General features: G+C 38.7%; 1 pseudogene; it reads left to right on the forward strand.

Annotated features, from left to right (window-relative positions):
- Positions 1–18,178, forward strand: part of LOC107740912 (citrate lyase subunit beta-like protein, mitochondrial) — a 74,425-nt pseudogene that overhangs the window by 26,655 nt on the left and 29,592 nt on the right.

Raw genomic sequence — 18,178 nt, forward strand, 5'->3', positions numbered from 1 at the left:
CTGGATTTTCACCAGTGGGGTTTCCTTTCAAACCCTTCAAAGTGCTACAATGGAGCTCCAAAGGCCTGAATGGCTATTGCCGAGTGCACACTCTTAGTAGGATCCCTTATTTTGTCAATAAAAATGCTAAGTTAAAAGCTAACCCCATTGCCCTCCCCACACCCATCGCTTGCTCCCTCCTTTTGATGGACCCTTCTCAATTATTTCTAAAGAAAAATTAATGGGAAAATTTTCAGTGTCATTCCCGCTGTGGGTGACAATCGAACGGAACAGTCAGTTTCTCGCATTGGCGCGAATTGAAACTTTCATTTTTATGACTGCTATTAGCGCACACATCTGCAGACGTTCTTTCGGGACCGGGTAACTTTCGACAACAGGTTGTCGTTATTATTTTGCTTTGGTGTGATGAATTGGATATAGATGTTCCTCGTGTTGAAGGCAGGCAGTCATGAGTCTTTGGTCCAGGAAACAAAAACACTCTGATGCTTGACAGCTGAGCCGTCTGTAGTCTGAGCCTTTGTGTAGAGAAGAATTAGAGCTTAGAGTTTGCGGTTTGTCAGCCATTGTGTGTGTGCAGCTTTGCGAAAGAGAGAGAGCAAGCAACCCTTTTCCACAAGGATTACAGGTAGACGCGTAGGCCAGTGCACATAACTGCTATGACTTCACCCTCATTGTGCAGATTAGGGCGTAAAATCCACTCTAATGAGGCAGCGGCAAGGGGAACGATGGAGGAGCAGAGAACATGCAACTTCTGGGATACTGTTGTCAGGGTCACCAGCCACCAGCTGATCCTGTTACGAGAGGATCAGATGTGTCTGTCAGCCCAGAGAGGGATTGGAATGGGAGGGAAGGAGGGAGGTAAGGTGGCAAAAGAGAGAAGAAAGTTTCACTTTGCCTCTCTGATTATCCTCAGTGCCCCACAGTTAATTTGGCCACATATTTTAGCGCCGGCACCTTGTGTCTTCTGACTGGAAAACAAGGCTGATACCATGCTGAGAAGCAGCTTTTATTGGGATTGTTTTAGCCTGGTGCCAGGAGGAGGTGGGAGGGCAAGACAAGGCCTGGAAATGGGATAAATATTGATGACTCCTTGACCGTTTATTTCTCCACCGTCTTCCGAACTTATTTCATGTTTATGCATCACGCCATTGATTTGTTTTTGTTGTTTGTTTTTTTTAACCTTCTGTTTCATCCACTCCCTCCCACCCCATTCCTAAATTTAATTTAAAAGCCCAAACACGACAGTTCCTGGAAATAGTTTGCATATTAAAAAGATGCTGATTATCACAGAGTAGAAACACAAATCTTTAATTTTGTGCATTTTAGACACAGCTACTGCTGTTGCTGCCAGACGCTGGAAATAATTGTGAAATCTGCATATTGAAAGAGCTGCGGTTGACAGTGCTTATATGTGATGTGGAAGGGGGGGTTAAATTGGACAACATATTTATCCATGGTGCCGTGTCCAGGGCTGTTTATGAATACATGAAACACAGGGGTTCAAAGGCTGAAATTCGATGCTGTAGGAAACAGACAAAACAGAAGAAAAATATTTGTTTATTTTGTCTGGAAATGACTGTTATGTCTTTTTTTACGTTGTCTAAAAGGCTATTTTGTTTTTGTTGCCATCATTTGATTTCACAGCCCCTTTAAAGTGGGGTTTTAAAGAAGATTTGGCCTATTGGTTGTTTTGTCAGCGCAAGTTAAGATGAAATGCTGGTCTTTTTGTTTTATCATAAAATGCAGATGCAAGTTGCATCATAGGACTGGTGCACTTATTATTTAAAATGTCACCAACATGTTTTTAGCCAGAGCGAACACAGTGGGCGGTTAAACGAGTGCATTCTTAGTTTGCGTGGCTAGCTTACAGTATCATTATGAAAAATATAATAGCTACTTATGTCAACGTTAAAGTCGTGCAGTAAATCTTCACATCATGTCTCCTGGTAAGCTGGCATTTTGAAAGTGATGGTATACGACCGCATACATTCTCAGACCTCCTACTTGGGGTCTAATCTCAAGTTTAGAAGAGGAAAAGGAGCATCTGAGATGAAATGAGAACATCTGAGAAATGCTAATGATCAACATTTCTTTTTTAAATACAACAGTGCAGTTTCGTAGGACAGTAATGGAGCTACAGCTGAGCAGAATCGATGTCCAACGAAACCACCAGAGGTTTTTGTGCTGTCCCTTGGTCCTCTTATATAGGGAAGCCAGACTTACATTTAATGAGGACCAGGCCTGTCTAGAAGCATATAAAAGCAGCAAAGAGCAGAAAACCTCAGAACTCTCACCAGTAAATCCACTAACTGCTAAGCTAACCACCCTGTTATCTTAGCCTTTCAAGTCCAGAAAAGTGAGGACTGCAGAAATGTTGTCTACATCAGGGATTGCTGAACTTATAAAATGTATATAATAGTTTAATGACATGGAAAAATGCTGGACAGATGTAACAATAAAACGGTCCAGATTGCGTATCTCGGAAGCTCTGTACGGATCTGGCCAGGAAGGCCGGCCCTCTCCAAAAGGTTCCAGAGCTGCCGTAGTGCCGTAATAACATTTATTGCTTCTTGTTTTTATTGCCCATGGTCTGTGTTGCTTTTTATGTGAATTATTGTACACTTAATATTAGCCACTTGAGTTACTCTTGCGCGTATTAATTTCAGGGTTTTCTTAGCTAAATGTGGATTCAAATGAGAAGTGGGCAAATCATGTAATCAAATAAATCACTGGGAGATAAGCTCATTTTCCTGCAGTGACTTTCGTGAAAGAATTAGCATGTTGAAAGTTGGTATAAAAATCTCATTAGCCATTGTTAAACAGGATTCCGGTTGGTTTATAATGTGAGAGTGGTATGCCACAAAGTTTTATGACTTTCATGGCTAAGTAAGCCAACATTGCAAACTACTGCATAAGCTAATACTAATTACATCTGCAGTGTTTGCATTGCTGTTGTATAGCATCAGTACACTGGATTATAAGCCATGTGGAAAAACATTTAGTTTGCAATCATTTTATTTAAAGGGGTCATATGATGCTTTTTTTAAAGATCATTATTTTGTGTATTTGGTGTAACAGAATATGTTGATATGCTTTAATGTTCAAAAAACACATTATTTTTCAAATACTGTACATTATTGTAGGTCCTCTATGCCCCGCCTCTCTCAAACGCTTCGTTTTCTACAAAGCCCCCTCCTTTGACAAGCGCAGTCTGCTCTGATTGGCCAACTGACCCAGTGCATTGTGATTGGCCAATCAGAGCAGACTGCTCTGATTGGCCAGCTGACCCAATGCATTGTGATTGGCCGAACACCACAAGCACGCGTCAGAAATGTAACGCCCCTTACCATAATCGCGAGCTTCATCTTTCAAAATAAATGTAAAGACAGAGCACGAAAGGGGAACAGAGTTGCATGACAGACACAGTGATGAAGCTGGTATGTGTTTGCAGTACACAAGCCACGGCTAAGACAGCTGACTCCACTGTGATGCGACCCTGTCTCTCTCGCTCTCTCTCTCACACACACACGATGCGCAAAACTCCGCATTTGAACAGTCAATAGCAAATACTTAAACTAATAACAAAACAGTAGCTGATTCAGAAGCGCCAGATTGTCATAGCAAAGTCAGAATTACCTCCTCTCCTAGGTTCACAAAACGGTCGTCCATAAAATGCATTGCTGTTCTGTTGTAAGTAATCTTAAAGATTCCTAAATGCATCTACTTTCGGAAGGCCAAATAAAGTGCTTTTGCTTTCGCCTAGAAACACACAGCATCTCCCTGACATGCTGCTTCAACACTAACTGCGGTTACTGAAACCACGCCTTCTTTCTTTGCATGCACATTTGGGCGGCATTATGCAAATATTTCCACATAGTGACATAGATATGTGGGGGCGTGTTAGAATGAGCCGTTTTAGGGGGCGTGGCAGAGTCTTAACTTTGATAAAGAATATCTCTTTGGTTTTGAGACTTTAGTCTTTGCAACTTCAGGGATCTTATCTATGCACAATCAGCTTGTAACACTCCAAAGAGAAAGGAAAACTTGAAATCGCATCATATGACCCCTTTAAAGAAAAGACAAGATGTAATTTCCTTGTGTGATGTGGTTTAGAGTGTCTGTGTGAATAAGAACCTCATTCGAATAGCCCAGACATTTATATTTTTTTCCTTTGGTTGGTCTCTGTCAATCAGTTCCTCCACCAGAGAATTAAATTCCCAAGTCAGAATTAATTATAATACTCTGTGCTGAATAAAGACCCCTTAAAATGAAATAGATTTGAAATGTGCTAAGTGGACTTCGAACCACTGACCTAAGTCATTTAAATAGGGTTTTCTATGTCTATTATCCAATTTATATTAAACCCATTACTACATTTGATTTTTTTTATCTTAATTTTTGCCACCATAAATTATATATTTTTTGCAACACAGATTCCAGAGAAAATTTTTCTAGAAATTCGTTCAGTTTATTTTTTCAAATTAAAATCCATAAAGAAATAGTTCATGCAAAATGAGCATTCTGTCATATTTTACTCATTCATGTCATTCCAAACCTGTATGATGTATTTCTTATGCAAAACAGAATATTAGGGCCCAAAAATAACATTGGTTGCCATTTAATTTCATTGTATGGATAAACAATACCACATTTTTAAAAACCATCTTCTTTTGTGTCTCACAGAAGAAAGTCAGTCATACAGGTTTGGAATTACTTTAGGGTGAGTAAATGATGGCAGACTTTTTTTATTTTAAGGTGTCCTTGTTACATGTTACATGTACTTATTATTATATTATAGTAACAATAAATGATGCATAATTACATGCAAGTAACCCTAATCCTAACCCTAACCATATGAGTACATGTAGTTAATTAATATTACTCAGTACTTAAATGTATAATTGTACTTTAAACCTTAAAATAAAGTGTAACCGACTTTTTATTTTTGGGTGCGCTATTCCTTTAACATCGATAAATATACTGTAAGAAGAATGAGACCATGAGAAACACATTTGTTCTTCAGACATAAATCATCCGTTTGTGTGTGTATTGTCGTGCAGCTCGTATGAAATCTTTTATTAGAAGCCTGATGGTTATGCATGTATTAATATGACCATGACATGGACGTGTGCGTGTCTACAGCACATGAACACACAGCCAGCGTCCTCCCCTGCTGCACTCACATCATCACGCTCTCTCGCGTGAGAGGCCAGCCGCTTGGTTTTCAAAGCGCCACCCTCGGAGAACACCAAAAAACCTTTCCTGAATTTACCGACTTGTCTTTCCCTCCTCTATCTCCTTCAAACATAAAAGAGAGAGTAACAACTAAACAAAGCAAACTCCTCTCTTTCCCCGTGGCAGCTAGGTTGCAGCAAAGTGAAACCCCTACTGTGTTTAAAAAGGCATAGAGGGAGAGCAGCGCTGAATGGCGTTTCTCTATTAGACCCCTTGTACCTCCGTCAAGCGATCTGCTCCCACTCTCTTTCTCTCTCTGATAAAGATCCATCAAGGAAACCCCTCTCTTCCCCCATGGAGGTTTCTAAAAAAAAAAATTCTGCTCCTTTATGAAATCTATTCTTTAATTACGAGTGCCATCATTTTGTAAGCCTCCTACTTACAAGATAATTTATTTCTTTTTCAAGTGCTCACTTAAAATGGCTTTTTAACATTTTCACCCTGCAGCAGTATGCATTGAATGTAGAAGATTTAATTTGGATCCTCCCTCCCCCTTTTGCCGTACCCATTTCTTCGCCAACCCCCTACACACGTACATGCATAATGCCCTCTACCTCCTCTGCGATTGTTCTATCCAATTTCGCTGTTTGTATTCTTTATTGCCAATCCGTGCACTGTAAGGTTTGGGGGTCTTGAGTAATAGCAAGTTCCTCCCCTCTCTCTCTCTGTCTGCATTGAGAGTGGTTTTGCATATCTCCTCCTCCTCCTTCCCCTTGTTGAGCTAGTGCCACTGACCAAATCCGAACACTATAGTATTGCGAATCCCTGGCGTGACTCTGTGTACTTAGGCCTGCAAAGTGCTCGCAGCCATAACTACCTGAATTGCTTTTAATTTCCTGGTATAGCTGCATCATCTCAGTCGAGAATATGCTTGCTTGGTTCTTGAGGGCAATTATAAGCGTGAAGGATTGGATTAAGTTGCTATTGAAGTGACTTTAGCTTCTTTTGACAACAAAGAGCAAAAGAGAATACTTCACCCCTTCACTCCCCCCTTAAAGCACTATGCTACCCCCTTCTTTTTGTCAGGGCGGAAAGGAATACAGTCAACTAATACGGTCCCTTCATGTGCAATCGCAAGGAACCGACAGGCGAAGACTGTTCCCGGCTGTAATTAGTTGTATGTGATACCAATTATTTGGCGCATTTATTAACGCTAATTGTTTGAACACCCCGACATACTGAAAAAACAATTTAAAACGTGTCAGAGCCATAACAGTGTTTATTAGTGTGTGATAAAATGTGGAAATTAAGCCATAAACGCACACCTCTATTAGCCCTGACACAGGGGAACAGAAATCTGACAGCTTCTAGAACTCATTTACCAGACAGATTTGTGGTCTTGTCTTAACTTTGTTGTATTGGGGTATGTAATCTCTCCCAAGTCTCTTTCATATCATACTGGCTTGGCCCTAAATAGATTTATTCAGCTGTGCTTGCTAAGCCATTGTGAATTAGCATTAGAGAAGAAGCGTTTGCTCTGATGTTGTCGGAGATAACAGCCTCAGGTCAGCAGTGTTTATCCATTAGAGGACTGAAAGGAAAACAAACCTTGTTTCTTCAGTTTGTAAAGATTTGGAAGGGAAATTGAAGTTCAGGATAAGAACTTGAGAGTAGCCAGAGGTTTGTTACATGTGTGCAGGCATAAAGAAAGATCAGCAAACAAATGAATGGCTACAACAGATCTCTAAAATCCAACTCTTCACAAATCACAGTATTTTAAGTTTAAAACACATTATCTAGTTTAAAACGCATGTTTTTAGAAATGTTACTCTTTGTATTCATGTTGGTTTTGAAATGCTGTTTTCAAGAAAGATTTAGGCTTATTGACTTTAAACTGTCATGTGGTTTAACTATCAAGCTAAAAGTATAATGACAAATTGTCCTTACAACTGAAATACATGCAACACTATGCATTTTTATCAAAAAGTTCTATGAATTCTATTAAGGTAATATGTATATATAAGGTAAAATATATTTTTTAAATCATGAATTATTTATTCATAAATATCATTGTTTTTGTGCAGTATCACCAAATGATTTTACAACTAACATTGCCATGTCATAAAACATCAAATTATCTGATATTTTAATATGCTTACTGACCTTGACACACAGTCGTGAGGGTCTGCTGGTGCCCTCTCTATGATATAATTTCCTGTTTTATTTTTAATAGGGTGGCAGACCGTTTTCAAATAATAATACACAATCAAAATTTTTTTAAAGAAATAGCATATTATACCAAAGGGTTTTTTGTTGTTGTTGTTTGTTTTGTTTTGTTTCAAGAATTTCATTCTTTTAATTAGAATTGTTTATATATATATATATATATATATATATATCTTTTGCTACTTGAAAATAAATAGCTACAATAAGGGATGTGGTAATATTTGCAAAGATTTGAAGGCCTCGTTAAAAAATAAACTAGTTGTCTACACCTTGTGAACAAATGTTCAAATTGGATTGGTACTGAAAATCCTGTTTAGTGACATTAAACCACCTTTTTACATGTTGAGAGTTGTAATTAATGCCAAAGTTTTAATAAATAACTTTATTGTACATGCAGTTGTAATATTTTGTGAGTTTGAGCACATCACGGTTTCATGATCAGAGCTTTATACTGTTTATTTATACTAATACAATTCAGGTTGGTTATTACACCAAAAGAACAGATGAAGATATCTGAACATTTGTCCATGTTTACACATTACACATTTCCCATTCGTTTTCATGAATTCATCATTTCTCTAGAATGGTTGTTAATCATCTTCATCTGCAGCTTTAGTCACATGCATCTGAATACATATTTGGAGTAATACACACTTTTGTGTGGTTTGGTCGATAAGTTTGTATTTGCAACATGAAAGCTGGTCCACAAAAATTAATTGCACTTAAAAAAAACTAGATCCCTGATAAGAAAGTTTTCCAGTCTCAAACTCCTGTAAGAAGATTTAGAGCAGTGCAGGTGGTTGATATCTGTATATAGACTGCATGATTTGTGTAAATCTCACTGAAGATATTCCACAGACATTATTCAATCATTCTTTTCATCATTTGAACCGCTCAAAAGCTTGTAAACAAGCAGTTAGAGACGAATGCATGTCTCGGTTGTTTCTGGGAGTTGCTTGCATTATTTTCACCACATATGTTTTCTATAATGGAAAAGCTGATTTATATTACATCATTTTTTTCTAGATGTCATGACATTTACAAATCTGGTACACAAGATGGAGACATTTTACAGTAGAATACCGACTATGTACAGTCAAAACAAAAATTATTCAGACACCAGATATCATTTTTGATATTTTTTTTACTAGTGGGTGCAAGACACTATAGTTTATTTATGTAAGTGAGGATAGCTAAATAAAGTAAACTGTAACATATTATACCCAAAAATTCTTCAATATTAGGAGAGTAAATGGAAAAAATGTAATGAATGAAAAATTACACAAATTAAAAACGTGCTTCTCACAGGCAAGGTGTATTCAAGTGATTGTATGTATGAATTGCATTTTTAATGTAAATTAATAGATGGGACAGAAAATGTGTCATGTCATTGACCCATGTTAAAATACTCATCATAAATATTTAAATTTTCTCAGGGGGATAAGTCGTCTACTTTTATCTGCGGTTCCCTGGTGTCAGTCTAGCCAGCATTCCCACCATACTCCTGGCACCTCTCTAAAGTGCATACCACGCCGTGCCGTCCTGTACGTTCCTGGCAACGATAAGAGAAAACGTCTCGGTTACGTATGGTAACCCTCGTTCCCTGAAGGAGGTAACGGAGACGTCACGTCGGATGACCGACAAATTGGGATCTCGCTTAGAGAGACCAATCTACTTCGAGTGTAAACTAAACGAGCCAATGCACATTGGCATGCGATTATTGCATCCAGCTGCTGCTGATCACAGCGTGAGTATAAGTAGGCAGCAGATGCAGCGCATATTCAGGTTTTCGCTGAGGAGCCGAGCTGGTGACTCGGCCGCTCAGCGATGGTACAGGAGCTGTGGCGACGGGACGTGACATCTCCGTTCCCTCCTTCAGGGAACGAGGGTTACCATATGTAACCGAGACGTTCCCTTTCAGTCGGTCACTCTCGACGTCACGTCGGATGACCGACGAATTGGGATCCCTAACAAAGGGCCACAGGTACTGCCCCTTCCAGTGTCCTGTGGAAGCCACCTGCGCCCCTACTTTTTGGCGTAGGCCAGGGCTTGCACAAGAGGACCAGCTACTGCTGCTGTGGCACTACCCAATGAGTAAGACTGGATAACACTGGGGAAACGTACCCATTCTACTTGGAACCGGGATGTTACGGAAGCTCCAACCTTCCTGAAGGAGGTTTCGGAAGCAAATACACATATGAACATTCCTTAGGTGTGAGGAAACTGACTTCTCTGGACGTGGACTGCGCCGTTCTCGACTGTGAGGATGGAGTCGCCCTCAACAACAAGGTACCGACCGCCCTAACCTCTCATTCTTCACCCAACACCTGACTCTGTGAGACATAATCACAAAATCCTCATCATTTAAAACTCTCTTTTTTAGCCAGGTGCCGATCCTTAATTACTCCAAAGAAAGCTACCTAAGCGCAATGCTTAAAACAAACACATTTCCGTCCCATTATGTGCCAATAAAGGCAAAAATGCCCCCCTATCACATTCACTTGAAACAAGGTGCCCACTTCACACTGAGCAAACAGCAGGACTTCAGCAGATGCTGCAGGTTAAAAGCATTCTCGACCCGCCCACACAGCCAGCCAATTGGCCCTGTCTACCTCTCCATGAAATCGTGATTGGAGCAGGAGCTAAAAGGAGAACCGGTGGAAAGGAGTCAGCTAACAAAGGTTTTTAAGTCATGTTAATAAAGATGATTGATATGGCCAGAGGCTATTCCTGCTTGAGTGGGAAAAAGTTTGACAGGCAGCCTAAACGGTGACCCCTGAAGAAAGGTGATGACTCCCAATGTTTTTCAACACCCACTCATTTCTTTATCTCAACCAAGTGGGGGAAAAGATTTTAAGAAAGTATCCACTAAAGCTAGCTTAATGCTTTCAGGTCTTTTGTGTCATTTCAGAGCTTTAGTTACAACTTGATCTATCTATGATGGCTTTTAAGTGTCAAAAATGTGCTCAAAGGATAAAAACATTATGGCATTGTTACCATGTAAGACCTCAGCATAATGACATATATCAATGTTAATGTTGTTCTTAAATGAGAAGTATAAAAGATAAGATTGCTGAGCCAAAATTCAGTTCTCTCTGTCAGGTTCTGCCCGGATAGGATTATTTTGTTAAGGAACATTAATGCTAGGTGATCTGAGAGGGGAGAAAATGGCATTAGAGAAGACGTCTCGGGTCCCCTCTTTGAGCTGAGTGGCTTTCTTTTCGCTAGCTCATGTTCCTGTCAGAGCTGATAAAATTAACGCTCTCTGTAGTCTCCCAGATAAAAATGCTAATAACTCACTCTCGAAAAATAGCAATGTATTTCGCGAAGAGCCTGAAAAATAATCCCATTGCTCCTCAGCTGTTTGATGGTATAAATCTGTCAAGACTACAAGCACTTACAATCCTTTGTACAAGTCGCAGTCAATTTTAAAGACCATATGTTAACTTTAAAGAGCCTGGCATGGTATGGGGAAAGCCGTGATCCATTATTTATTTGCTAGCACACAACTGCGTAATGTAAAAATGAGTTATTAACTCAATAATAAAACACACTTCGCTCCTCTGCACCCGCTCTTTCACTTCCCACACTCTGAGCTGTTTTCCCCATCCTGGCAATTGGAAATCCATGGGGGGTTCTGTATACCTATAGATGGATGTTTTATTTTTCGTGCTACTAAATGAAACTACTCCCGCAGCTCAGTTACTCTTTTATGGGCCGTTGAGGAGGATGGAAAAGGAATGCATACTGTACATGTGCACAGGTTCTGAGGACTTTTTTTTCATCGAGGCACTGATTTAACCAAGGTGTTCCTGTGATACTTCAGTGCTCAAATGCATTCAGATTGTGTCATTATTCAAAATGATTCAGTTGTGTATAGCTGATCATTGGTAGAATCTTTGCTGTAAAATTCTAGTTGGGAATTTTATTAGTTGTTAGTTGGGCCTTTTGTAAATTTTATCAGAAAGGGCAAGGAGATGGAATAGGAAATAATAACTAGAGAGTTGGAAAAGCTAGATTCAAACTTGCCTGATATAAGCACCATAGTTTAATGTGTCAGATCATATGCATTAGCCACTAGGCCACAGCTCCAACATCAAACTATTTTAATTCTAAATTAATATCCTGAGAGCCTACAGGTTAGATAGTGAACTAAGTTAAAGGGATAGCTCACCCAAAAATGAAAAGTCGCTAGCTCACCTTCATGTTGTCCTAAAACTGTCCAACCCTCTACATTGCGAGTAAATCACTCGCATATGCGACTAATCTTCACTCTGGGCGACTAAATGATGTCTAATATTAGCCAATGGCTAATAAATTATCAGATTTTACTCACCAGTGTGTGAGTTGGAGGCTGAGTATATGATTAGCACACTTTTATAATGCATTATACAAACAAACGAATAAAAAAAAAAAGAAAGTCACAAGAAAGTCAGTCATACAAGTTTGGAACGATGTTAGGGTAGGTTAATGGTAACTTACGTTTTAATTTTGATTAAACTATCCCTTTAACTTGTGGAAGAATTGTTTATTCTGATTCTTTTTTTATGAAATTTGAACTTAAATTAACTAATTATTTATTGAATACACATGCTCTGTTTCAGAACCTACATAAAAAAAAATATTTAATTCAATACTAAACTTTCTTTGGATGTATTTTTAACCAATATTTGTGTTGTATGAATTATATGCTTTTTAGAGTATTGTGCTGTTAGCTTAGCAACATGCTAACGTCAGACTCTACTGAAATCAATTGTCAGTTGAGTCTTCCATGCAGAGCACTACTTGTGTGCCACAAAGAGTTGCTGCCTATGTAGAACATTCTGAATTAGTCCCTTATGAGTTTCCTTAGATTTTGGGACGTTTTATGGTCATTTAGTTCTTTTTCATATTGTTATTGTTGTCCTTTTATAAAAACCGCTTAACTGTGGTAGAATCACAAAACATGGCACGTGTATGTTGTACACTGATAAATGAAGAAATTGATGAATGAGAATTGTTTCTTTGTTTTAAATTGATGATTGGATCTTGTCTGTGTGCCATAAGCATCATTGTTGTGCAACCCCCCCCCATAGCAAACACTGCCAATCCTTACACTTTCCTCCCCGCTTGGTGCCATGTGACAGACGGTTCAGAATACTCAGTGACTGCCACTGCCACTCAGGACCAAGGCATAACTCACACACTTAGTATTTAAAAAATATCTCTCCTTACTGATAAGGAGAGGTAGGAAGTCGTCCTTTTCTCTCCTCCAGCAGGGGCTGATGGCTACACCTGTCTTTTTTTTGCTCCGGGGGCGAGTTTGTTTATTTGTGTGTTTTGTGGCAGAGATGCCCTATAGACTGCGGCTCAGTTTGGGGCATTCCACTCAACGGCTCCTTTCCCCCCCTCTTCTTCCCTGCCCGCCTCCTCTTTCTCTCTGTGGCAGCCTCGCTCCGCACTGCCCCCCTCCCAGCTCCAATCCCTGGAAGTTTGGAACTAATGAACTGACTGCTGAGCTGCCGCCACGGAGCTTGGTCCCAAACTATACTGTACTTCACACTCGATTTATTCTCCAGATGGCAAGACTACGCAGCCCTGCCGGGAGGGGCCACCTCTTCCACTGAAGTGTGAAAGTGGACGGATGTTGTTTTCGGATCCTCTGTGATCAGCTCCGAGCTCCCTCAAACCACCCGGCACTGTATGTAGAGAATAAATCCCCCTGCTAACGGGCACACTCGAGCTGTGATGGCTGTCTGTATGTTTGTGTGTGTGTGTGCCCTTGTTGCTTTTGCTAAGGTGCAGTGTCACTGGCATTGGCACTTGTGTTATCTGATGCACTCACCTGCGGGTGGTGGTGGCTGATGCTTGGAATCATGACAGTTATCCCTGCTCTTTTTTTATACCTTTCTCTCCCTCTTGTTCTTACTGTCTCTACACTCCTACCCCTTTCTCATTTAGTCAGCAGAGCTGCAAAACATTTTGCTAAGCAACAGGTTCGCTGGTTCTGCCCAGTCTGATGGAGATGTGTTTGCTTCTCAAAAATTATTTTGATGCTTTGTAAGATCCAGATCTCAAGTTTTTGGGGAAGCTGCTTTAAATAATAGCTTGATTTCAAATATTTAACCTACAGTCAAGCTACATTTGAAAGAATTTGCTTGATTACAAGCTGCTACTAAAAAGTTGTTTACCAATTTGTAGCTATTTATTAATTCCATTTTATATGTGTAACGTTTTAAATGTTTAACCAATTATATAATGTAATAATTTTGAGTTCTTTGAAGGAATGGAATTTGACTGAAAAACAAGGACTTTTTAATGATTTTTTTTTATGATCTTGATTAAGGTGAATATTAAATGTGAACAGATTAACTGTTAAAAACTTTGGGATCAGTAAAATTCTTTTTTGATCAAAAGTGACAGTAAAGGCATTTATAATGTTACAGGAGTTTTCTGTTTCTGTTTCTTTTGAAGTTTCTATTCATCAACAAATCCTGTCAGGAGGCAGCAAACTTTTTTCAACATTAATAATACTACTACTAATAATAGTAACAGTAGTAATAATAATAATAACAACAATGTGTTTACTGAGCATCAGACCAGCATATTAGGATGATTTCTGAAGATTCTGTGTTACACTGAAGACTGGATTAATGGCTGCTGAAAATGTAGCTTTGCCATAACATAAATAAATTACATTTAGAATGTATCCAAAAAGAAAATGGTAATTTTAAATTGTTATAATATTTCACAATATAACAGTTTTTTTTTTGTTGTTTTTTTGATCAAATAAATGCAGCATTGGTGCACATAAGAGACTTTCAAAAGCCTTAAATGGTACCGACCCCAAACCTTTAAACAGTAGTGTAAATCAAGCTCAAAGGAAAGTTAATAACACAAAGATATTAATTGACTGTAAGTGTGTGATTTCTAAGAGCTCAAATGTTTTGACTGTGTCACAGCAGACTGTCATGTGTCTATATTGTGCCATTTGTTCTTTTCTTTATCCGCCCTGGTGGTGGCAGTAGATGAAATGATTTGGGGAAAAGAAAAGTCTCACATGGCTTATATTTTAACACATGCAATCAGCATGTCATATATCAGCTGTGACTTGTAGTAAAGTTCCATAGCAGCAGCTCCCTGTGTGAGAACGTTTCTGTTATATTTTTCTCGAGTGTGCATTCACAAGTACAGTGTGCATTTTCTGTTTGTCAGGACTGGCTTAATAATACACACTATTGTAGTCTTGAATTTCAGTCTGAGCTCATTTGAAAGTGTAATACTTTGGCTTCCTGTCAACATTCCCAATTTACCATAATCTGTGCAACCAACTGTTATCTGATATAGAAGCTTAAAATGCAATGCCGGCATTTTGAAGTAATCTAAGATTTCCTCCGCCACACTCTCACTGGGTCGGTTCAAAGAGGGAGTGCCACAATGCATTGCAATAGTGTAGATTTAGTGAGCGTTAGTGTAGTCCACATCTCAAATACTGCAAAATAATAAAATTTAGCCTTTGAGCTCATTTGAGCTGGGAGGTTGCTTAAGAAAGCTGTCCTGGTGCTCATGGGTGGCTTTTGATGTGATCAAATGTCAGCATTTACTTATCCTCATGCCGTACAAACCTGTAAGACTTCCTTTCTTCTGTGGAACACAAAAGGAGACGTTTAGCAAAATGTTCACGCTGCTATTTTCCACACAGTGAAAGTAAATGATGACCACATATAGCAAGCTCCAAAATATGTGAGCATGCTTTATGTGAGGAAAAGGCAGAAATTTAATCACTTAATGTGTCACATTTAAAAATGTGCATATTAAAATTTTCACCAAAATAAAACTTTCTGTATGTTATTGTGCTCTTTTTATTTTTGGACCTCAGCAATTCTAGTTCTGTTATATGAAAAGGAATAGCTTGTACATTCTACTAAACGTCTCTTTCTGTGTTCCACGTACGAAAGAACATCGTGCAGATTTTGAATGACATGAGGGTGACTAAATGATTACAGAATGTTTATTTTTGGATGAACTATTCCTTCAAGTAGAGTGGGCTCTCATCAAAGTGCAGCTGAGGAACGTTCTAGAGGAACACAGGCTGCTATACTGCCAAGAGGAACAAACGATCTGCGATCTGAGGCATTCACACAGAAAATGGATCCCCAGCATTAGTGAACTCTGATAGCCTGTGTGCTGCCAGAAACTGCCTGCCAGTCAACCCTGTGGCATGTGTGTATGTCATACATTTGTCATAGGAGCTGTGTGCACTGTGTAGTCATACTAGGGTAAAGTTTATTGAGGGGTCAGTGGAGAAGGGTGGTCCCGATTGCTTGGAACTGAATGAGAGAGATGATGATTGAGGAGGAGATTGAAAGATTTCTTCAACCATCAGTTCTGACATCATCTTTGCTTTTTTATGTAAATTAAATATTATGACATGATAGATTGGACATCTGTATGTGTTTTTGTAAGATCTGGTGTGTGAAATCTGAGATCTTGTGAGCACTTGTTTTTTTCTAGTTCACTTTAAAGAGGTAATTCTCCCACAAATGAGAATTTTCTCATTATTTACTCACTCCTGTGTTGTTATAAGCTACTGTGTGACTAACTTTCTTCAGTGGAACTGAAGTTGTATTTTGGCATACAACGAAAGGAGTAAAATAAGCACTATAAAAGTATCATAAAAAACATACTTCAGTTTTGTGTGAGGAACAAAATGTAATTTATTGCCACGAGATGTGACAACCAGTGCAGTTTTATGTCATTGCCGTGTCTTGAGGTCCCAGGAGTGAATAAGCATAAGCGCAAATGAGAAATGAGAACCTTAGAGGGTAAACTCTTCCTGTAATTTTAATGTTCATGATGTGTAAAGACTAATGACACACATCTGTCTACTGTGAATCCTGTGGAAGGAACCAGAGTAGGCCAGCATAAGCCATAATATCTCATTGTATCTCTCATAATTTGCAGCCATAACATGGAGATCTGTCTTCACGTTGTCACCGGGAAAAGGATGCATGCCAAACATAGCTGCTGCATTATATGCAACCAGACACTCGTACGTTATGCCTGATGCATATAACTAAGATAAGTCATGAGATATGTGTAAAGAGTTTGCTGTGTGTTAGTGAGATCTACTTGATCTGGGGGGATTTCTCTGTCTCACAGTATGATGAATGTTTATGAGAGGTGTTGATTTATAATGGCTTCATTCAGGATGAATGGATACATGTGCTCTGAGCAGAATAATAACACATGATTGGAGATAGGCTCCATTATAAATTTGATTCAACAAGATTACATATGACAAAGACTATGCATCAACTTGATTTATGTAGGATCTATTATACAGCATCAAACACTTTTATAACGCAAAGAGATAATGTGTTAGATAAAGGACTTAAATTAATACATATTGTTATCTTATTTTAATCTAATAGTGCAAATCAGCAATTTAGTACTAGTAGCAGTAGTGTCTTTTTTTTTTTTTTGCTTGTCATAATGTGACTTGGTAACACTGTCATGGTTTGTGTTGGATTAATGCTAAATTGTATAAATCATAACTGACAAATTGTCCAGCTGATGAAATGTTCCAGCTTTTTAATCATGATTTTTTTGCATTATGACATTCACTGGATTTACACATATGCTGTAGTTAAAGACTGTTAACCATTTAAATACTTTTATAGTTTGTATTACTTTAATTTTCATTTTAATTTTAGTTACGTTTTTATTTTATTTTTTTCAGTTAATTCATCAAGTTAAACTAAATTAAAATAAATAATGTATTGGCAACTATCTGAAGTACATTTTAGTTATAGTTTGTAGTTAGCTATAATAACCCCTCTGTGATTCATTGTGTCCAATAGCATATTGTTGTTGTAATTAGGGGTTCAAGCACGCAGTGCTGAAACCCTATTGAAATCGTTAGGATTTTTTTTTATTTTTTTATTATTATTCTTCTCCCCTAAAACTGATAGTGCAGACCAAACCGTAAGGCCTAGAGACTTGAAACTTGGCCAAATGATAGAGCTCAATTTGGGGAGAACCTATCAAAGTCTCAGCCCAATCGGCCAATAGCAAACAAAAGTGCTAAGCAAACTTTTTTGCTCGACGACGCACCGTTTTTCCACAAAATTGAGTTATATCCAAAACCTACTTTTGCGAACTAGTCCTAGGTTTTTCACCCGATCGGAACCAAACCACTGCAGAAATATTCTCTGGATACTGATTATCAATAATTATCAAAAAAAAGTTGAAATTTCGATTTTCGTGCACAACAGCGTGCAAAGAAACGTCTATGCTAACGTTAGCCAAATGTTATTTTAGCTATAACTCTTGAACGGAATGAGATATCTTCACCAAACTCGGTACACATGTGTACAAGCTCAATCTTTGAACAAATGAATAAAAACCGCGCAGCTCTGCCACTTGGTGGCGCTATAAGACGGAAAAACATAAAAATGATGATAACTGCACAACCGTTGGTCCGATCGACTTGAAAATTGGTATGCAGTGTCATGGTCCAAAGCGGCACAAGTGACTATGAGGACATTCGCGTATCTCAAAAAACATGGCCGCCATTGGCCAAAACCTTTTAAGCACCTATTTGACAGGGTTAACGGAGGTCGATCGGAACGAAACTTGGTGGGCATGTTCGACACATTTAGGGCCAAAGGTCTGTAAGAATTTTGAAAGAAATCGGCCACTGGGGGGCGAAATTGCGTTTTTCAAGTGCGTAAACGATTGTATATTGCGCGATTGTTCACACATCAACACAATATGCATATCATTTGATAGATCT

Source organism: Sinocyclocheilus rhinocerous, unplaced genomic scaffold (genome assembly GCF_001515625.1).
Source record: "Sinocyclocheilus rhinocerous isolate Xijiao unplaced genomic scaffold, SAMN03320098_v1.1 scaffold165, whole genome shotgun sequence".
NCBI lineage: Eukaryota > Metazoa > Chordata > Actinopteri > Cypriniformes > Cyprinidae > Sinocyclocheilus > Sinocyclocheilus rhinocerous.